Raw genomic sequence first — 14074 nt, 5'->3', positions numbered from 1 at the left:
ATGGTGGTACGTCCTCTTTATTGCAACAATTTCATGCTGACATTATTTCATTATTTGAGCAGTCAGTTTACCTAAACTATTTTTGCTAACACAAAATTTGCTCTTTGCATTGCACACTTCACAGTTTGATTCACAAGACGAGCCGACGCAAGCGTACTGGTTCATTTGAGGAATCACGGGCGACACGTGACAGCCATTGGCACTGACGGAAGATGGCCTGCGGATTTGGCCAAGCCCACTGAATCTCCTCTCGTCCAAACGTTGGGCAACGTTGCCTTCAAATGTAGCGCGCGGTGACGCAAAGTACGACGTTTAACGTCGTTAGTTCCTCTGGCGGGAAAATGAACTCATTCCCCAGTGTGCAGTGGTTCCTGCGTAAAAGGAGAAAAAAATTTTTTTGTTCGTTCCTCGCCGATAGTTATACAGACTTCCGTGGCTGTACTTTTCGCATCTGTGTTGTTTTGTTTTAAGATTCGCGCATGTAATTAGAGGTCGTGTGTGTTCGCAAGAGAAGGCGATGTCCGTTTTGGAGTGTAGCTGCGACAAAAAAAAAAATCGCTCCGGCGAGGAAATACTCCCCAAGTGTTCTTGTTTTTCATCGTTTTATCATGTCGTGCCTCCCATTATTTTCAGTGTACATAGCAAATTATCATTCAACCGGACCTTGTAGTAGGCAGGGAGTACGTAGCTCCGTGACGAATTTTTAACGGAGCAAGTCATGACTAATCTCCCATTAAGTTTTTGTTCATGTTACTGCTTGTTATGTTTGTTCCTTTTTTTTAGTCATTATACATAGCTTCAGATTACGCACTACACCACTTCATTTAGTCATGCCTCACAGGTGTTTCAGAGTTCATTGGCTACAAAACATTATTGTGCTCTGTCTATATACATAATTAAAATGGTATTGCCTTGGTGTGACTTGTTGGTTTACTTTGGCATTGGAATTATAGGAATTCGGCAATATCAGATGGCAATATGACCCCGATGACTTTGAATCGACAGCTGTAGGGTATATGTGTGCAGAAGTTCGTTTCAGTGTGACCATTCCATAACTTCTGCAGAACACTGGGCCCGAGCTGTTAAAAAAAAAAGCTTAATTGCAATCCTTCAAGATGCAAGTGTAATCTTTCGGTATCACATGCTTTAAGGCAGATGTGACAGCATTTTGTGTGTCACTAAATGTGGTACCGTATACATTGTGTGCATTTCTTAATAGAATGTTCATTCTTGTTGCACATGACTGATGAACAGCTGCACGTACCTTCCCTGTTCAGGGTGTTCACGTGATGTTCAACCAATCGCGTGCAGTGTGGATGAATGTTCTGTTATAGATTGCACCCAAGATCGCGCCTCTGGATTGGTATTTTATAGTAATGTTTTTCCCGATGCAGACCTTTTTTAGGCTTCAGTTATGTTCAGAATTACGATATGCCCACGTTATCAACAGGATCACCTGGCTCTGACCATTTGACGACAAGACTGGGATAGAGTTGAGTGTAATGTATGACTATGATTTACGAGCCCTGGAAATCTTGTCACTCATGAAATTGTGTCTAGAATAGTTACAAATCTGTCACTAAACAATAGGATCCGAGCTACACAGCTAAGTGTACATACTAAACTTGTCAAATTTATTTAATTCACCGTGTAAGATAACATATCTTGTCTCAAACGGGTGAAAGCAACTAAGTCAGTTATGGATCCTAGTTCAAGAGATTACAAACTCCTCCCTTTTAATTTTGGCTTCTTAGACTCTTGTTTGAGGATTGGCTTTGTCTTGTGTGAATCACTTTTTAAGCTTTCAATGTTTTATTGTCTCATTAAAGTGCCTTGTTTGGTGTTGTCATTTATGATTTAGCCAATGTTCTCATTTCCAACTGTGTTCAGTGCCATTACTTATTATTCAAGCTTCTTAGTAAATTCCTTTATAACAAATGTTTTAGTTATTGACCCACAGTGGGCACCATGTGAGACATAACGCAAAATGACATTACAAATCTGCTTTTATCATCAGCAGTTTTGGCTGAAGTTATACTGCTCTTACAGGAAACGTAACAAAACTGAATTTGTTTTGTTGAATCTGTGAACTGACTTGTCAGAGTATGTCGTACGAAGGAGGTCTACTGTGTTGGTGTTGAGTGTTCCATGTGTAACTTGTGTAAAAATGTATTCTTATTGTATGACATAGTATTGCTCACTCATTCTGTTAATGAAAACTTGTGACCCAGTGTACTGTGTCAATGTTAAGTTTTCTAGTCTTGGTGAGGCAGCTGGCTGCAAGACAGTTAATAGAAGTGCCAGTTATAATTGCAAGTACACGTGTTCCGTACTGCTGTTTTACTCCCTCAAAGGTGTAATACTAACTTTCTCCTTACACTTTAAAAACGGGTGTTCGATATGGGAGTGTATTTGTGACATACAATCGTTGTCTGTCACGCCCACTTTTTGTTTGCATTAACGCAGCACACTTGATATTTTCATTTTACGAACTGTGTGCGCTATTAGGTTTACATAGCACTAGTAACACGAACTTTTCAAACACTGAGTTTCTGCACTTTTAAGAAATAATGGTGTATATGGGGAGTACTTCTGCAACTCAATAATAATCGCCGTCTGACTTGCTTTCCTTTCCTTTCTTGAAAAGCTGGCACTGGCCACTTTCCTGTCAAGAATGTTATGTCTAACTTATAACACTCGTACCGTTTGTGACCGGGAACTATCGGAACCGTGGTAATAAAGCGAGAAAAGTATGCGAAGCAGATGACAATTATTGTTGTGTGGTACAAATACTCCCCAAATGCTCCTTATGTTTTCTTAAAGTGTGAGGAAGTGAGTGCAAGTTAGACATTTTTGTGTGACAGAGACTTCCAAAAAGTTGAAACTCTCTTAAAAAGAGCTATGGTATACGTGAGTATGTGTCACTGTTTAAAGAATCGTTAAGCTTACCTAGTTTTCAGAACAAATATTAGATAACTCAGCATACGCTTGTGTCTACATTGTTGCTAGACACAACCAGATGGCACTTGGGCCTAGAAAACCACAGAAAACATTAAGTGTTACTTTTAGCTGTAGTGCAGTAATTATAACATAAATTGAATTGTATTAGTGGGAAAAAATGCCCCTTCCGGAAGTCTGTGATATTCGAACCTACAACCTTCCAATTACGCCTTCGATATTCTACCACTTGAACTACAATGAAAAGCACTTCCCCGCCCACCTTGTTTGGTATTTACCTGAAATTTAGGTGTTGTTAGCCAGTGCTGCTCATATCCAAGGTAGCGAGTTTCGGAACACTCTTTTCTGCTAGGGGGCATCGCGTGGTGCATGATCTTTGTACGAGGCGACAGCTGACCAATAAACACTTTCATGCTAACCCAAGGCATTAAGCTTGTAGTGGCAGGGTCCTCGCAGTGAACAAAGGATGGGAAATTTTTGCAGTGTTGCTCTCATTTAAGAATAGGCTAGCTTTTACAACCAGTGTTCTTTTTTTTTGCTTGGTGTGATGATTCACTGCATTTCAGAATTTTCTCTCAAAGCTAGCTTTTTGTTCGGGATGCCCCTTACTATCAAGTATGCTCAGAACTAAGAGTGCGGTTTTTTTATGGTATATTCAATTGCTCCTGAAAGGTAGTAATAGCACTCTGAGCAAACAGTTTACAGTACATAAAGCTACCTGTTCTTGCGATACCTTTTATGAACATGTGAACTGATACATGATATATTTTCTATCTACATATATTTCTTGTGTTGTATATTTCCCATATCATATATTTCACGTATCGCATATTTCTCGCATATATTTCTTGCTCTTTGTCACCAGAATGGCGCATGACATGCGAACCTAACATGCAAACCTGTTAATGTGTGTTTGCCCATTTACATTGGCTAGCTGCTTCGTGCCATCGCCTGCTTGGCACCGAGCTTCTTGCAGCCCTCCTGCCTTACCAAGACTGTCAAGTTATTTAGCAAACACACTAGCTTTGCCCAGTACTATTTAATTTTCGGTTTTACAGCAGCTCGGATGTCTCGCTATCCCTCCTGGCCCCTTGCCTCTATTTTTTTTTTATCTTATTTTTCAGTTTAACAGTGTGTCGCACTCTTCAAAACTGAAAAATTTCTACAGAGACCACGGCGTGCCTTTTGTGTGGAGCGTGTCACACTCGTTGTGTTTCGGCTTGTTGAGCGGAGTAGCACCGCCGACAGCTGAAAGTTAAAGCCTCTTGCAAATATTGGCCATATTGATCCTCCTCACTGCAGCATGTTGCAACATCATAGTTCCTCGCCAAGACGAATGCAAAGTGTGTTGGGATTATGTCTGCAAAAGAGCGTGCGTTGTAACAGTGAGGGCCCACGTGCTTTTGCTCTGGCGTTCCTTTTGTCAAGCTTGTCAAACATTTTGGAAGCTATGCCTTTGGAAAGAATTCAGCTGAGCGTTTAAGATAATCCAGTCAGCTCAGTTATCCTGCTTTCACCATTGTCTTATTTTTAGTTTTTTCCCGCATTAGCTGCTGATAGAGTATCATCTGTAAAAAAGTGATAGCTAACCAGGATGTCGTGCTCACTGCTGTTTTCTCTTCGTATCAGGCTATGTGGTTACCTTTTAAAGAACAATGTATAAAGTTTAATTATCATTAAATTCATTTAGCATGATGTCATGTATAAGAAAGTAGTACCTGGGATTTTGTGATGATTTTCTTTTTCAGATGAATTTAGTAGACATGCTTGTATAATCTGGCATTGTGGGTCTGTGTTCGTGTGTTCATCACGTGTTGCATTTTGTTCATCGCTTCTCACAATTTAAATGCCAGAACATCAACTTCCTACCTGATACAGCTAGCTTTTAAATTTTTTTAGTTAATGCGAAGTTCCAAAGTTGTTTAAGGAGGAAGACGTTATTCTGCATACTACGTTCACGTTTGTATTGCTGGAATTTTGCCTTACGTGGGGCATTGTTTCATTACCCTTTCTTGGCTGTTTTGTTGAACGTGCCAGCGGTTGGGTTGGTTATCTTGTGCAGTTACATTAGCCATTTGGTCTTTGTAGAGTTGCCTGTCTTGGCAAAGCTAATTAAAGGTGTCATTTATCTTTGTAGCCCAAATGTGCAGTATAATGGTATACACAGGCGTGTTAGCAAAATACCGGGTTACTCAATTCTCGTAGCATCTTGCAATGCTTGATCTAACCACAATTATAGACAAATTCTCAGTCCGCGCAGCGGTATAGTGGTCACAGCGCTCGGATGCTGATCCAAAGTCCCGGCCGTGGAAGGTGCGTAAAGGCCATATGTCGAAGGCTCGTGTATTATGCAATGCCAGTGCACATAAAAACACCAAAGCCCTTCACTCGTAATTTTGTTGTAGTTTTAGCATGTAAAACCTCACAAATTATTATCAGAGACAAGTTCTTTTGTATTTGACAAGTATTATTGAGAAAAAAAATTTATTTGAAAGGACAATGAGTTCATGATTATGCCACTGCCGAAAATCGCAAAGTAGCATCCATTCCAGTACGGTAGTAGGAACTACGGTAGTCTCGTTGAGCTCCACACCATGAGAGGGCGTGATACATTGGTCTTTCTGAAGTTCCTGTGCAATAGCTTATGTAGTGACACGTCAGTGTACAGGTACCTCCTGTCCTGTGCACTTTGTAGATTGCAAGTGAAGTTAGTTGAGCAACGAAGCTCGTGTATTGACCGAAAAAAGGGGATTGTGCGATTCTTCCACTAAAGCGCCCAAGGGCGCTGCTGTTCCAAGTGATGCAAAAGAAAAAGTTCCGCGAGACAAAGAGAGTAAAAAATGGCAATATATACAACAGTGTAACGTATACAGAAGCAAGTGGCATATTTTCATCGTGTCTGACAGTATAAAAATGTACGATACATAATCGGTTAGTGCGTGAAAGTGCTCACTTCTGATGGCAGCAGCACTGCAGACTTGACGGCGCTGGGAAATCAGCAGTTTTTAAGAGTGGCGCGCTAGCCTTTTAGAAGATTTTGTGAGCGCCATCTTGTTTGTCCGCATCTAGACTGTTCAGACTGTAGTTCCGGATGCTTCGTTATGCCGACCTGCTGTGCCAGTGGTGCAGGTGAAACGGCAGGCACGAGAGCAGAAAAACGGCGTTTTCACTAAAGTGGGAAAAATGCGTACTTTTCTACTAAAAATGCGCAGCTACTAGGAGAAGAGTTGGAGGTAAAGAAATTGCTTTGTATTTTTCAGGAACTTTATTTCTTTAGTGTTTCATGCTTTTCACTGACCCGGTATTTTGCCAGTCTGCTTTCGTTCACCAGATACATCAAAAGCCTTAATAGTCATCGCATGTTCTTCTGCGTCTTTAACTATAAAGTCATATTGCAAAACCCAACTTGCATCTTGTGTATGGTCTGCCGACGTGTTGCTCAGTTGGTAGGCACAAACGGCATAGGGAATGTTATTCATCACTGTATGGGGATGTTTGAGTCATCCATCATTTGCCGTCGACAAAAATCTCAGGCGAAAGAAGTACAATATTCTCCTTTCTTTTTTCCTTTTAGACTGCCTTGCGTAAATGCAGATATGTATAATTAGTTTTACCAGTTTAAGGTGTGTTTATGGTTCGTTCCTCTTTTTTTTTTGGTGGCTCAGCCATTGAGAAGATGCTCTCTCCTTTAATCATTTTCTTACCCACTTAGCACCTTTTCATGGCCTCGATGTATTTCTGTTAAACATGTTGATGTCTCACGTTTTTCGCAAATGAAAAGCATGATCTGATTATGCTGACAAGGTAGAGAAAAGAACAATGGTGCATTTTTCAGCAATGCGAACTGTTATTTTGTTTTGAGGCTCCTGGACTCCGACTGTTTCATATAATGTGTGTGATATAGTGTGTAAAGACACCTGGCCCTTGGGAACCATGAACTCGTGAAGGCATTGAAACTGCTATAATGACATGTGCACAAGGTTTTCTAGAGTTTTAATATGCTCACTTCGAGAGTACTAGCTCAATGTGTTTCGATAATGTGTTTTAGCTGAAGAAACTGTATAAGCTGGAAGCTCATACAGAGACTGTAAAAAAGTTGCCTTTCCAACAACAGATTTCTCACAGGAGAGGAGTGCAGTGTCTAGACTGTAAATTAGCGTGTGCTAAAGGCAAATGATATTGAGGACTTCTGAAATTGCTCTAGCAATGAAGAGCTGCTAATGCCATCTAATTAGTGAGGCATGCTAAAAAACTTGTAGTATAGAGTGTTCCTTAACCCATTTATTGGTAAATATTTGTTAAAAGCTGCTGATCATTATGGGTCACTAAAACTGCCTAAAGCGAAAGCTTGCTAAAACTCTCTAATTATGTGGAATCGTTTGCTAAAGCCACCTAGTAATGGTGACTTGGTAATAAAGTTACCCAGTAATGTGGAGTTGCTGAAATCATCTAAATGAGACTTGCTCAGACCCTCGTAGTAGACAGTTGCTGGAAATATCTAATCTTATAGAATTGCTCCTAACTATCTAATAATGGAGACCTTTAACACAATTGCTAGAACCATCTAGTTATAAAGGCTTGCTAAAGATCACTTTGTAGAATTGCTGAAACCACGTATAATAAACAGTTGCTAAACAACTGCTAAAACGTTCTAAAAAGGGAAAATTGCCGCGACACTTATATATAACGGAGCATTTGTTTAAAGTTAGCCTTAGTAAGCTTGTGGCCCCGCCGCGGTGGTCTAGTGGCTAAGGTACTCGGCTGCTGACCCACAGGTCGCGGGTTCGATTCCCGGCTGCGGCGGCTGCATTTCCGATGGAGGCGGAAATGTTGTAGGCCCGTGTACTCAGATTTGGGTGCACGTTAAAGAACCCCAGGTGGTCAAAATTTTCGGAGCCCTCCACTACGGCGTCTCTCATAATCAAATGGTGGTTTTGGCACGTTAAACCCCACAAATCAATCAAATCAATCAATTAGTAAGCTTGTGCATTTGCAACAGTCTTCACACAGCTGTGGAGCATGGTAGCATACTGTGAAATGCTATTAGCTAAAAACAATGGAGTACTGCTAAAACTTCTGTTGAACTTTAACCTGTATACATAACTTTGTGGAATAGTATAGATTTTAACTGGAACAGCAGCACTAGGAGTGATGCCTGGTAATGCTGCACGCAATCATAACAGTTGCAGTGTTCATTTGAATGAACAACAATCTTCTACTTAGCTGCTGGCATATATATGCTCGCTACGACATGTTCTTTATGTGGTTATCTATTTGCTTTTATATAGCAAAGCACTTATCGGTGAATAGAAAATTGCACGTTAGCCAAGTGGCATCATTTCTGATAAAACGTTTTTTTGCTTGTGAAGTGTTGTTATGCCTCCACCCAAGTTCATTTGGACATTTCACCTGGATTTGGGTATTGAGTAAAAGTTTGTAAAATGCCACCTAAATGGCGCTTTATGCCATTTTATGATAATAATGTGAAAGAGCGATGGGCCAAAGCTTTAGGTTTTGTGGCAAGTCTGAAAAGTATGTTTAACTATCCTCAAGCAAGTAAGTTTGAGGGCAGATATCCTACTTTGCTTGCATGGATTAGCATGCACATGGAATCATGGAAACTTAAGAGCATTCATGGCTTTGAAAAGTTAGTTTCTATTCAGATTTAAAAGCATCAAACACCCTAATTTTCGTGCCTTTAAACATAGTGCAATGGAACACGCTTTTTGTCGGTTAAGAAACTGTGAAGTCTGTTCACACTTATTAGCATTGCCGATCAAATTGTTATTGTTTGTTTGCTGACACACTGATGCAATTTTTGTGCTCTGTTATTGTGATTTGTCTGCACTCTGTCGCACATTATCTTGCATCACAGAGCTACACCGTCTGTTTCAACTGGCTCTTGAGTAGTTTCTGCTGCTCACTTGTGAAGGATCTTCATCAATGCACATTGAAAAACAAATAGTTCCATTTTTCTCCGTCACTGCATTAACGGAAACTGCACAAGATGTGTGCCCACTCAAAAATTCTCTGCCTTTTGCTTCTTACAAGTACTCGAAACCCCCATGCTAGCAGTCAATAACGCCAGTGAGATATCTTTTTTTTTTACTCTGAATTTGTGGCAACATTTTCACTAGCCAAGTATTTCAAATGACGGTATTCAAGCACTAACATGGCAATTTGAAACACGAATGATAAAGCTAGCAATCGCTGTAGATCTTTCAAATAATTTCTTATCTGAACACATCCGTACACTATCTGAGAATAAAAATTCTAAATCTGTGTGCATAATTAAGTTGAACATTTCGCTCCTTACATTTACATGTCGGAATAGTGGACATCGCAGGTTATTATTACATTGTTTAAATCTGCGTAACTGAATTGTGCGAGCTACTGCAACCTAATTTTTATATTCGTACTAATATGACTTTTATAAAAGTGTAACACGGGTCATAATCCATAACAAGCAAAACTTTTCATGTTTGAAAAATAGTTGTGTCATCTCGGTTCATTTTTCGTGTCCCAGGTGCGTTTAGAAATTGCGCGCTGCCTTTAGTCTTGCTTAGACGGAACGTTAGAGTTACAAAAATCATTTTACATTATACCATTCTTGTCCTCAAAATACATTGCATAAGTATCTCATGATGTTGGTAACGTGTCTGCCTGCTCTCGCAATGACACATATTAGTGTACATAACACGCGAAACAAATCTATATTTTTATCTGTCAGTCCCCAGAATAGTATCTATATGTAGCATGCTTCTTACATTGTGTGCATGTTGATTGATCCTGGTCATCTTTATCTGCCGAAGCAAAGGAGATATTGCCCCTCTGGGATGTTCTCATTAGTTACATTGATACACGCCACATCCGTGTGTACAATGATATGTGTGTGTTTGTTTTCTCATCATGTACATATGTACATAGCCCAGTTTTTTGTTACTCAAGAAAAGGAGAGTTTGGCTAAGGCTTGTGCGCAGATTGTGAAATGCTTGTGTGTGTACGGTTGCGCAAGCAGAGCGGGGCGTGTTAGTGTTGCTTCTGTGTTGCTTATGTGTCGCTATGCCATGCTAAAGAGAGGTGTCATGTTCGTTGACCTTTGTGAATAATGGTGTTTCACTTGTGAGTGTTCGGAGAAGAACGTGAATGCTGCCTTCTTTTTCTCGGAATGTGAAGGAATGCAAATTAAATATGTGCTACAGAAGGAAACCTTGAGCAATCATTTGTCCCGAGTGGGCGTTCGGAGTTTCCAGTGAGCCAGCATCAAAGGGTTGTGTCCGGCAATTACACTGGCAAATACAGTTAACACCTTTGTAAGAGGCACTGATTTAAGAGACAAATAGGTATATGAGACAACAGTGTGCCTATGTTGAAATGAGGGGTTAAGACAATGCATACATGGTACTCTGCCTATAAGAGACGCCTCGCATATAAGACAAGATTTACTCCACACTGCATGTCTCTTATGAAGGGGTTCAACTATACATTTCCACAGTTTACCACACATGATATGGCTTTCATATGTATGTAATAGATCATTGGCTGCAATATAAGAGATGTGGATATAAAATATCAGATAGGATAAAATACGGTTTACACTCTTTATATAAGAGTAATAAATACATACTGTTTGAATAAAACACCTTTGTTGTTGTTTAATATTTCTTTAAACATGTAATCATTCCATTCTGGTACCTGCAAAAACAGGACAGATTAATGTTGTTAAATTCGAGAATCCTTTGTGTTGAAGTGTAATAAAAGATACAAACTTTGGGCATTTTTTTTTGCCGATACTGGCATGTACGCATGATGAAGTGCTAGAAGAATTAAGATGTTTTTGTGTAGAATATGAGTTTTTTATAATAATTACTTACGTGCTAACTTCAAATATGATATTACAGTCATTAGCTCATCATTTTTTTGTGTTCACACCAAGTGCATAGTACTACCTTACCATAAGGTCTGTAAGAAAGACTGGAAATTGATACTGCTTCTTTAAGCCCCCCTTTTTTTTTAATATTGGGAAAACAAAGTGTGCTGTGAACTTGGCGGCTTTTTATATTGAATAAAAAACTAAGACAAATGAAAAGTCAGTCTTCCGTAATACTTCGCTTGATGATGTGTGACGTTTTGTGGCACAAGCCATATATAGGCCAACGGGTACTAAATTGTTGGCTTCATATATATGCTCTAGTTGCTTCATACAACCGGCCCCTTGGTTTAAATGCCGCTTCCTCAATTGGGTAACTGGTAGCAATTGTTTTAAGGGTCATTACTGCTTACAAAGAAGCAGCAAGCTGCAAGTTTTGAAACAGATTGACGTTCAGAATGGCTAAGCAAATGTTCAAACAAGGGAGCTCAGGTATATTGTCATTCATGTCATTCTGGCATTTTCCTCTCTATATATTTAATAGTAGACAAAGAGCGCCACCGTGCTGCGCTGTAGCACGTGAGTACAAAGGCTGACGTCACACCCTCGGCAGTGCGGGGGTCACGAGATACCCTGCAGCCAGTCCTTGCAAACCTTCTTTAACATCTTGGATCGCAGTGCACCTCATCTAAAACCGTCGAAGTTGATCTGTACTTTGCGACTGTTCGCAATTTCATGAGCACAGAAGCATGCGCGGTACTCGCGCTAATGTGTGTACTATCGTACAACTTTGCCGCTCTTATTTCCTTATTAATTATCTTCCCCTGCGTAGAGTAGCAAACCGCGGGTACAACTTGCACCTTCCTTACTTTTTTCTCTCTCTCTTGGGTGAAGGGGGTCACGCATATTTAGCACAGTCCTGGCGGCGCCTAGAGAGCTGTCTATGAATATATACCTTTTTGACGGAGAAAAGTATCCCCTTCTACCTCAGCTGTTGCCCGAGAGCGCAAAAGCGGCACCACAGCTTCGGCCGTGCATTCTCAAAGTGTGTGTGTGTGTGTGTGTGCGTGTGCATTTGTAACTTCTTGCGCCAACTTCCAGCCCTTATTTGACCATTGTGTGTAGAGAAATGCCAGTGATTATACCCAACGCGGAATTATTTGTTGGTCACCAAGCAGCAAATGGTAGTCTATATAGGTGTTCTGTGGTTATACGATGGAAAAAGGACACAGTGATAAAAGAGGTCGTGGCGAACATTGCTTGCTTTCATTTGGGTTCTTGCAGCAATCCAGCATGTTCACGTGCAAACACTTTTATTTTATACCCTTCCGGGGCGTTCGGTACCGGCATGCACGGTTGGCCCCCCCGAAGCCAGCTGTCGTTGACTCGTTGTCAAACAGCTGACTCCATAGAACACCTACTCTGATTTGTCCTAGTCCTAGCTAGAGTTACTGTATATGCTACCTTTAGGTAGCTACCTACGGTAGCGTATATCGCGAGCACCTCTACAAATGCGTGAGCGAGCGAACTCTCAAAGTGAACAAAAACTGATTGCACACATAATCCCCGCGATTGAACGTGTAAATTCGCTCGATGAAATTGCCGTTTTTGTTTTCCTGGTGGTTCCGATATCAGTCTACAGCTGTAACGCCTTATGCATAATAATTAAATAAGCATCGTTAAAAAATAATAAAAAACCTTCCCCAGGTGAGGCTCGAACTCACAACCCCGGCATAGCTCACGAGCACTGTCGTATAAGTACCGTGCGCTAACCAATTGCGCCACTGGGGAGATGAGGCGCATTGTTTCTTAAACGTGGATAGACCTGTATAAATGTCAAGTTTCTTCATTCAATGGCCTGAATTGTCGAGCTCGATCGGTTCTTCAGGATTATAGTGCTGCCATAATCCCCTATAGCTAGGCTGTGGTTACCATACTGTGGTCATGGAAGAAGGAAATGGCTGTGGTGAAGTCAGTAAAGTCCCTAAACTCTGGGGACTCGCGTGGCACCCAATAGTTATGGTGGCTAGATCTAGCCACCATACAATAGTGCTCTGGCGAAGCGGCGACGTCGGTGAGATAACACATGCCACACCAACGCCTCCTCTAGAAAAATGCCTGAGGAAGGGCTCGCGCTCCCAGGCCCCAGCGAAATTGGCCTGCCTTCAGTTTTAAACAAGCTCCGCGCGGTGACGCTCGCGACCATCACGGCGACGGGCGGTACTGCTTAGCGTTTTTCATCTGCGGCCCATAGGGGCGCGTCAGTCGAGAGTTGTTCGAAACCTACAACTGTACCGCTATTTCGGAGGCTATGCAAAGTCTTGCGTTGTTGCACCGTCCGCCACAGGTGACGCTAGCGACCGAGAACGTTTCCAAAATGAAGGAGAGAAAGGATGGGCAGCTTTTTTGTTTTCTCATGCGGCAGGCATTTTCCTAGAGGAGGTGTTGGCCACACTCCAGAAAACAAAATCCAAATAATGGATAAATTGGTAAGCTGCGGAGCCTTGAAGAAGCTATAGATACAAATGGTCTCGTCTTCTTCATGGCAACAAAACTTACAGCTTTGCATAAAATTGCTGGCTTCAGCTAAATTTTGTGTTCATCACTCCATAAAGGAGCTCAGGTGCGCGTTTTACACAAGGAGGATTAAAGAAAAATTGCTGGAGTGGAAGCTGCTGCATTGCCTTGCCAGCAGAAGTGAAGCCAGCTTTTGCCTTTGCCAAGATGGCGGAAACATGCTCTTTTCTGATAGTGCCCACTTGAAGATCAAGTGGCTTTGATATGTTATGTAAATGCTGCGTTAGTTCTATATTAAAAGATAGTTGTTCCCTACGAAATAACATACAGAAACGAGTATGGATGACTGAATCTTCAAAGAACTTTGCCTCCCATTAGAGGCTCACTAAATAAAACTAGTAACTCTAAGACGCACTTGGAGCACTATGTGACCCGAAAAAGTTCCCACAGTAAACTTGTTGGGCGTGCGAGGTTAACGCCCAGTTTTAATGCCCCTAGATTGCCGCTACAGCCGCCATCTTGCCAGAGGAACAACTTCACTTCTGCGCAGCCATTTCCACTCCAGCAATATTTTTAAATCCTCCTTGGTTTTACATAAAGTTTTAAACAATATGAAACGAGGTTTTCTGTAATGAAACTCTGCGGTACAGTGTACGTGCAGTGTATTTGCGCCCCAGAGCTATTTCTATGCCCTCCTGCCTGGCCCATGGTGGTAGAATGCTCGTAGGT

The 14074-nt window shown here is 41.2% G+C and overlaps 1 protein-coding gene and 1 non-coding gene across 7 annotated transcripts in view; one reads left to right on the top strand and one right to left on the bottom strand.

Annotated features, from left to right (window-relative positions):
* The window catches only part of pns (DENN domain containing pinstripe), a 78096-nt gene extending 67929 nt beyond the window's left edge, over positions 1-10167 (top strand). For all 6 annotated transcript variants that reach the window (XM_075871001.1, XM_075870996.1, XM_075871000.1 and 3 more), the window contains one exon: positions 125-10167. The gene's annotated coding sequence lies outside the window, so the exon portion shown is untranslated. The remainder of the gene's footprint in view (positions 1-124) is intronic.
* Positions 10168-12527: 2360 nt separating this feature from the next.
* TRNAI-UAU (transfer RNA isoleucine (anticodon UAU)) lies at positions 12528-12619 on the bottom strand. The gene is given in 2 exon segments: positions 12528-12563; positions 12582-12619. It is a non-coding gene; the product is annotated as a tRNA-Ile (tRNA).
* Between the last annotated feature and the right edge of the window lie 1455 nt (positions 12620-14074).

Source organism: Rhipicephalus microplus, chromosome 8, assembly GCF_043290135.1.
Source record: "Rhipicephalus microplus isolate Deutch F79 chromosome 8, USDA_Rmic, whole genome shotgun sequence".
Classification (NCBI taxonomy): domain Eukaryota; kingdom Metazoa; phylum Arthropoda; class Arachnida; order Ixodida; family Ixodidae; genus Rhipicephalus; species Rhipicephalus microplus.
This window is presented reverse-complemented; position numbering and strand designations above follow the sequence as displayed.